The 8,604-nt window shown below is 45.3% G+C and overlaps 1 protein-coding gene across 2 annotated transcripts in view; it reads left to right on the plus strand.

Annotated features, from left to right (window-relative positions):
- The window catches only part of SDR39U1 (short chain dehydrogenase/reductase family 39U member 1), a 226,905-nt gene extending 223,948 nt beyond the window's left edge, over positions 1-2,957 (plus strand). For both annotated transcript variants that reach the window (XM_053361472.1, XM_053361471.1), the window contains exon 7: positions 2,946-2,957. The gene's annotated coding sequence lies outside the window, so the exon portion shown is untranslated. The remainder of the gene's footprint in view (positions 1-2,945) is intronic.
- The last annotated feature ends 5,647 nt before the right edge of the window (positions 2,958-8,604 follow it).

Raw genomic sequence — 8,604 nt, forward strand, 5'->3', positions numbered from 1 at the left:
TAGCTTTAACATCACCTCTGTACCCTGCTATATATGGATAATGCCGGATAATGATGACTTGTCTCCCACCTTTCATCAGAAAGTTCCAGGGCGGCTTACAGCAAAATACAGCATTAAAAACAGTTTAAAATTACAATCACAACTGGTGGGAGACAAGCCATCATCACCCAGAAGTTCATATAAATTTACAGTTCATCATGCCAACTTCAACTGGCTGGTGCTGTTTTGATAAAATCTTGCTTAAATGGGCAGCAGTAGGCAAGCTTAGCTATCCTACCCCTCCTTCTGTTTGGTTGGCAACCTCAGTTTAGACCTATTTTTACTGCCACTAGTTGCTGTAGTGAAGTGTTAAGTGCAGTAAAATATCTGAACATAAGCGGAAGATTCATTGGTTTTGGAGGAAATATTTTGCATAGGTCTATATATAGCTTGTATATTGCCTTTTCCCTTTATTTTCTCTCAGTTTTCTGTTTAAAAATGTTTGATACTTGATGCTAACTATTTTTGTATATTGTTTTTTCTTGGAAATATATAAAAATAATAATAAAAAAACTGTCCAGTAGCACCTTAGAGACCAACTAAGTTTGTTCTTGGTATAAGCTTTCGTGTGCATGCACACTTCTTCAGATACCAGATACTGTTTTTTCTTTGTTTTTCAAGCTTTAATTTTTATATGTATATAAAAAGCTTACATTTATAAAAAGGAGATTCGTTGCTTTTGTTCCACTGTTGCACTCACTGATTTCTTCTTCCCAGCCAACAGGACCATAAGCCAGCGATGATGGGAGTTGAAGTCCAAAACTACTTAGAACATGTAACTTTGTGTGAGTAGCTATACGCCTCAATTTTCGCTAGAGGGCAGGAAAGGTTAAGGAATCTGGAAAGCCAGAAAATTTCACTGTATTTCACCTGTCGTTTCCAGGCTGGTGCTAAGGCTAACTGCTCACCCGGTTCTAATTGAAAACAGCAATTTGGAGTTCCAGCAGATAAATTCTCTTTTGTTTCTTCAACCTTGCTTAGCCACTCCTTCGCTTAAGCGTGTGAGTTTGATGCTGTTTTATACAGAAACAGAAACTATTCCTTCCATCAGGAGGCAGCAAGTGTGCAGGTCAATATTCAGAGGCAGGGGGTGCCTTGTTTTCTTCAGTACCCCCCTCCTGCCCACCTTTCCCCTTTCTTCTGTCCCAATTTCTAAAATGAAAAGTTCCTTAGAACACCCTACTCAGAATTAACTCTATTCTAGCACATCATGAAGGGACGCGGGTGGCGCTGTGGGTTAAACCACAGAGCCTAGGACTTGCCGATCAGAAGGTCGGAGGTTCGAATCCCCGTGACGGGGTGAGCTCCCGTTTCTCGGCCCCTGCTCCTGCCAACCTAGCAGTTCGAAAGCACATCAAAGTGCAAGTAGATAAATAGGTACCGCTCTGGCGGGAAGGTAAACGGCGTTTCCGTGCGCTGCTCTGGTTCGCCAGAAGCGGCTTAGTCATGCTGGCCACATGACCCGGAAGCTGTACGCCGGCTTCCTCGGCCAATAAAGCGAGATGTGCGCCACAACCCCAGAGTTGGTCATGACTGGACCTAATGGTCAGGGGTCCCTTTACCTTTACCTAGCACATCATGGTTTCATATTTTCAGGGCATGGCACAGTGACTATGTGCCTCTAAGTAACACTTGCTGGGCATGACCATGTTTGCAGGATTACTAGAAGTATCTGAAAGCCTTTGTGAGGTAGTAGCTACAGCTCTGTGTGAGGCCTGGTTGTGGGAGCCAAGTTCAAATTCCCACTCAGCCCTAAAGCTCCCACTGGGTTATCTTGAGCCACTAACCCATTTCACAGGGGGGGGGGCAGAACATATACAGTGGTACCTCGGGTTACATACGCTTCAGGTTACAGACTCCGCTAACCCAGAAATAGTACCTCAGGTTAAGAACTTTGCTTCAGGATGAGAACAGAAATCGTGCTCCAGCGGCACGGCGGCAGCGGGAGGCCCCATTAGCTAAAGTGGTGCTTCAGGTTAAGAACAGTTTCAGGTTAAGAACGGACCTCCGGAACGAATTAAGTACTTAACCCGAGGTACCACTGTACACTGTCTTGAGCTCTTTTTCTTGGAGAAGAAAAGCAGGATATAAATGAAACAAGTTAAAAACTCTTGCTGAAGGCAGGGAGGCTAGAACAGATGGACGATGGAGAGGAGGGCTCAGGCAAAATCTAATTTGGGCCACTAGCCTACTGTACAGGGTTGCCAGTCGGATGTTAGGTTTGTAGAAATAGGGAGCATGTTCATAACATATTGGAATGAAAGGGTACAGGAGGTACCATAGCTCCATGTAAGGTAGTAAGGGAGATATAGGCTTAAGTATACGGGAACTTTGACTATATATGGAATACGCATTGCCAGTTTGTGTAGACCAGAGATGGGTTCCTTCAGAAGCTGCTGGATTGAAGCTCTTAATTCAGCCAGACTACTGACCATGCGGACTGGGGCTGATGGTTCCACAGGCTCCCCATTCCTAGCCAGACTGAGCTAGGTGGGCCTTTAGTCTGCTTCCCTAAAAGACACCAGGCTGTGTTCATTTCTGGGGAAGAATCCTTGGTGAGCTTCTAACAAACCCCATCTTTTTCTGGGAAACATTTTTTTTTGGGGGGGGGGGAATATGTACAATTAAAAAAAAAACTTTATTGGGCCACATTGCACAAAGTTAACCCTCTCTCGTCACAGTTCATCAGGGCTGTGTGACCACGCTGCTGAGAACTGCTGCGATCATTTGTATTGACAAACTCTGGATTTCGGAGTTTGTTTTTAATGATTATCTTTACAAAAACAGCGCTGTTCAACTCCAAGCAGGGCACTTTGTGAACCCTCACTCTTGTCTCCCTTTTACTTTGATTGAGCCAGGAAGAAAAGTACGAACTGTCTATTCCTCTAAAAGCAAAATTGGTGTACCGTATTTTTCGCTCTATAACACGCACCTGTCCATAAAACGCGCATAGTTTTTAGAGGAGGAAAACAAGAAAAAAATATTCTAAACGAAACAGTGGATGTATGTTTTTTGTGGTTCATGCAAGGATGCTGCTAATAATGCAGGAGAGGGGTTTAAGGGGAGAAGGAACATGCGTGGGGTGTGTGGAGAAGGATGCTGCTAATAATGCAGAAGAGGGGTATAAGGGAAGAAGGCTCCTCTCCTCTCCCGCTTTGCTCCTTTAAAACAAGCAGGCTCTGCTTCTCTCCCTCCTCCCTGGCTCAGCTCGCTGAAAAGCTTTGCTGCTATTTAGCGAGCTGAGTGGTGAGGAGAGAGGGACAGAGAGCACGGTTGATTTAAAGGAGCCAACCAAACAGGAGCCGCTTACACCTGTGTAAGCGGCTCCTCTCCCGCTTTGCTGTTTCAAAGCGAGCCACGGAGGAGGGAAGGAAGGGGAACCATGGATCCTCTGCTCACGACTGCAGCAGATCCCCCCGCCATCTGTAGGCATTCGTTCCGTAACACGCACAGACATTTCCCCTTACTTTCTAGGAGAAAAAAAGTGTTATGGAGCAAAAAATACGGTAACTCCCTATTTTATTTTATTTTTTAAAAACTTCCCCAGGGCCCATCCCTTTAAATAGTTCCCCTGTCGATCTGTCCATCTCCATGTAAGTAGGACAAGAATCAGTTCTGGTGGTCAAATCCCCTGTGTTTTGGCCAGTCCTGATAAAGCCATTTTATAAAGAGGCAATGTGGTGTAGTGGTTGGAGCGTGGAGTGCAGGAGGCCAGGGTTCAAATCTCCACCTGGCCATGAAGCTCACTAGATGACCTTGGGCCAGCTGCTGTCTGTAAGCTACAGTTTCCCAAACTTTGGTCTCAAGCTGTTTTTCGACTGCAACTCCCATCACCCATAACTAGCAGGACCAGTGGTCAGAGATGATGGGAACTGTGGTCCGAAAACAGCTGGAGACCCAAGTTGAACCTACCATCCAGGGTTGTTGTGAGAATAACATAGAGAGAGGGAGAACTAAGTGTTGGGCTCCACCTTCCACCTTGAGCACTAGGGAAGAAAGTTGGTATATACAAGTGGTAATAATAATAATTTTTGTAGTAATAAGGGTATTACCGAACTGTGGATTTTGGAGACTTTTTTTTTTAAATGGACCTACACAGCTATCTTTGCTCTTTAAGGGATCATTCTCTCATTCTTTCTTTCCATTCAAGCCATCAGAAAAATATGCGGTGGAAGCCCTGGGACTGCCTGGCTTGTTTAAAAGAACTTCTTTGAAAAAGGAGGAGGAGGAAAGAAAGAAAGAAAGAAGACAGGAGACAGGAGGATCTCACTGAGAAACAGTTTCCATGTCTGGCTGCTGGGAATGCAAAGTTTTTATAGAGTAGGCAGACAGATGTTGGACTGACACTGAAAATCAGTGGGGGCTGTGAAAGCTTTCTGGGGTTCATTTGGCAGGGCCAGAAAGACAGGAGTTACAGCATCATTGGAGACGATGCTGAGAAGTTCTAAGGCCTCCCCCCAAAGTCCAGCTTGGAGCAGGAGCTAGGAAAAGATTTCAAACTTGTACCGCCCTGTGCGCTGCGCTTTGGCCTAACTCTGCACGCTAACAGACGGATGGTTTTGATTAAGTTAAGGAAGGAGAAGGAAAGAGCGGGCGGGGGGGGGGAGAGGAGGAGGACACGTGCTTTGGCCTGGGACATCTCTCTGTTTTTGCAAAGGCCACATGCGTCACTCTCCCTCGTGGGCCATGGAAATGGGAAACGAAAGAATGTTAACCCCTTGGAGTGTGGACTGATGGGGAACCTGGGGAGCTGGCTTGCATGGATAGAAGTGTTTCATGGTGTTTTGCTCTCGGGGAAGAGGGGCGGTTGGGATTGTGAGAGTGGGGCCTGTTGATCTGGAATGGGGTACACATTCAATTTTGTTTGCATCTCAATGAGAAACTACCTAATTTGAACTTCTTGAACAAATATGTGAACCAAAACGCAAGCGTCCTTTGAAATTCACCGCCCCTCTGAATTTTGCAATGCAGTTCTCCAAGCACTGTGTGCAAAAAATGCATATATTAGGAGAAAGTGTGCATAAGAATGCATTCATTCGTGAAAATATTATACCAAAGCATACGGTTTTGCAAAATGTGTGTATCAATCTAAACTGCATACAAAAATGTGCATATTAGGAGAAATTTATACCAAAATACTGGCAGGTTTTTTAAAATTGCAATTTGGTAAATTTCTGCAGAAATGTAGAGAAGAAAATTTAAGAATGGAAGAATGAGAAGGAAGAGAGAAACCAAAACTGACAAAATCATCAAGTCCTAATCTGAAGCAATGAAGATCGCATTTGGTGTCTGCCCCGAAGATCAGAGTTTTATTGGGAGGAACTCACTATGATGAACTCCAGAGCTACTTTTGAAAAGCAGCATTTGCCCATCCCACTTGCTCTGATCTGTGTCACATTCCAATGACAGGAGAGAGATTCCCAGCCAGTTAAAGAACGCACTAAGGGCTGCCACAGGGAGGAGGGAGCAAGCTTGTTTTCTCCTGCTCCGGAGGACTTGAACCAATGGCTTCACGTTGCAAGAAAGGAGATTCCGACTAAACATTTGGAAAAGCTTTCTGACAGTAAGAGTTGTTCAGCAGTGGAACAGACTCCCATGAAAGGTGGTGAACTCACCTTCCTTGGAGGTTTATAAACAGCGGTTGGATATCTGCCATGGATGCTTTAGTTGAGATTCCTGCATTGCAGAGGGTTGGACTAGATGACCGTTGGGATCCCTTCCAACTCTAAAATTCTATGATTCTGTCCCTGCCAAGTTAGTTGTCCAGTAACCTGGATAGTAATTATCACCATTTATTTGCATGGCACTTTCCTATAGAAAACCATAACCAAAGCAGTTCACAACATCGAGAAATATTACATTCAGTAACAATTCTAGGTTGTCTCGTGTTGGACTAGGAGCTGGGAGTTGACACATAAACTACGTGAGAAGGACAATCGTGACTTCAAGGAAGATTGGGAACTTTTTACAAACTATTAAAAAAACACACACAAAATGATTTGGACTCCTTGGCAGGTTTTGAATAAACATCCACAAATTTATTAATAGAATATATGACAGACAAGGTAATGATATGTACAATTTTTAACATGTAGAGAATAATATGTGCAAACAAATCAGAGAGGGGAGCTGAGGAAAGTCCTTGGTGGGGGAGGAGAGGGAGGGGTGGGGGGAATAAAAAGGGGGGAAATTAATGTAATGGATTATTTGGACTGATAATTTGTTTTGTTGAAATTGTCTTTTTTTTTAAGGAAGAAGCTGGGATATCAGGGCTCAAATCCATACTCAGCCATAGGAATGTCTATGAGTTCAGTTGCCTTGTACAGATGGATTCTTACCTTGGTTTCACCCTACAGACAATGGGTTAGTCAGGGAAGTGACAAAAGAATGCCAGTGATCCTTAATGGCTAGGGGTGCCTTTGTTAGTGACCTGGAACTCTTGCTCCCTTGCCTTTGGAATGTGGCACTACTCAGAGCTAGTGGGAGGGGCAGGGAAATACTTTATTATACCAAGTCTGGAGAGAAGAGAGAGTTCTGAGTCAAGCTGGACTTGATGCATTGGTAGCAGGATTGTGGTGGTAGAAACTGTTGCTCTTGGGGGGAAGGAATCATATTCAGGATCAGCAATATTGCTGCCTGCTATAGGGACGTGGGTGGCACTGTGGGTTAAACCACAGAGCCTAGGACTTGCCGATCAGAAGGTCGGTGGTTCGAATCCCCGTGACGGGGTGAGCTCCCATTGCTTGGTCCCTGCTCCTGCCAACCTAGCAGTTTGAAAGCATGTCAGTGCAAGTAAATAAATAGGTACCGCTCTGGCAGGAAGGTAAACGGCGTTTCCGTGCGCTGCTCTGGTTTGCCAGAAGCAGCTTAGTCATGCTGGCCACATGACCCAGAAGCTGTATGCCGGCTCCCTCGGCCAATAAAGCGAGATGAGCGCCGCAACCCCAGAGTCGGCCACGATTGGACCTAATGGTCAGGGTCCCTTTACCTTTACCTTTAGGTGTCTCTTGCTTCCAATATGCTCTGCCTGCATATATATAAAACCAATATTACAAGTTGAGCATCTCTGCAGTTGCTCAATGTCATCCAAAAGAAACTAGCACCCCTCCAGAGCTGGAATCCAATAACATGTGAGGAAGTCACAAATTCCCCATCCTTGTAATGGTCTATTCTGGTCCTCGTCTCTCTCTCTCTCCTCCCACCCCCCACCGTTTATCCCAGCTTCCACTTCCTTCCTCCTTCCTTTGTACTTTCCTTGCTACAAAACCTTAGACTGCAGTCTCCTTAAGACAGAGACCTGCTGTTCCATTGTATTCTGCACAAATAATCATAAAGCTGAGCTGTGCATACCTGCCAGATTTCAGTTTGAGCAGGGTCCTAGTGTTTGCTCTTCTTCTAACATCAAACCCAGGCACAGCCAGAGGTAGATCCGTATGGGTTTGGGGGGGAGGCCCCTAGAAGTTTATATCCAGGACAAAACACTACATGTAAGCTGACTTCAAATAAACGGCTTTTGCAACAACTGCTCCTAAGGCAACAGATTAAATATAAAACCCTGCCAGACCCATATTCTTCCCCTAGTAAATTGGTAATCCTGGTCCAGGAAGTGGCAGTGCCTCTGAGCACACACAGAGTACCATATCCCATCTCCATAGATTTAAGATAATTGGGTGAGCTTAGGTTTCTAAGTGTAGTGTTGGAGGAAAAGAAGCCTTCACCAGAATACTACCTTCCAGATGTTTTGGATGCATCTCCCACCAGCCTCAGCCAGCACAACCATAGTAATCCAAAATAGCTGGAGGGAACCAGGATGGCAGAAACTGGGTTAGAACAGGTTGGACCAGGACCTGGCTCAAATCACCTGCTCAGTGTCAAATCTCAATGGGTGACCTTGGGCCTCCTAATCTTACCGAGTTGTCATGATAATAAAACGGGGGCCCGGGAGCAACAATATTGCACAGTCCTGTGTTCCTTAAAGGAATGGCAGGACGAAACCCAAAATAAACCATTTTAAAGAGGTAGTTTCAACATTGTCAAGAACAGATCCCCATAATAATGTGTTTTAAGCAGACTCAATGCCCATTGAAAAGGCATGACTTCCAAATAACCCTGGAAGCCGCAGCTTTTTAAGGGTAGTTCAGTGAGGAGGAACTGCAGCTCCCAGGATTTTCCGTGCTTTAAATGCGTGTCAACTTGTTCTGACGTTCATGTTTTGCATACCACCGATGCAAGCACCAAACACGCAGCTTTCCGGGTTGGGAAGTGAGGTGGGTTGAAATCCACGTTGAGTTTTGGAGCATCAAAATATCTGCATATAGGCAGCTGCACCATTCTTTCGTGTGCTCATATAGGCTCTGTCACCCTCTCCCTGCATGGTTGAAAAAAACTGGCTTCGCGCACACCGCACACGCTATAATCAGAATAATCGCAGCGTAGCTCTCAGCAGGCGCAACGCGTCCCTCTGCCTTTAACAGCCTGTCTGGGTGTGTCCAACCCGTGCATAATAAGCAGCCTAAGGAGGGCGGGCCCTGCTTGGGCTGCCTTCCAATGGGCTCCAGGTAGGCT

The sequence above is a fragment of the Podarcis raffonei genome, chromosome 13, assembly GCF_027172205.1.
Source record: "Podarcis raffonei isolate rPodRaf1 chromosome 13, rPodRaf1.pri, whole genome shotgun sequence".
In the NCBI taxonomy this organism is placed as follows: Eukaryota; Metazoa; Chordata; class Lepidosauria; order Squamata; family Lacertidae; genus Podarcis; species Podarcis raffonei.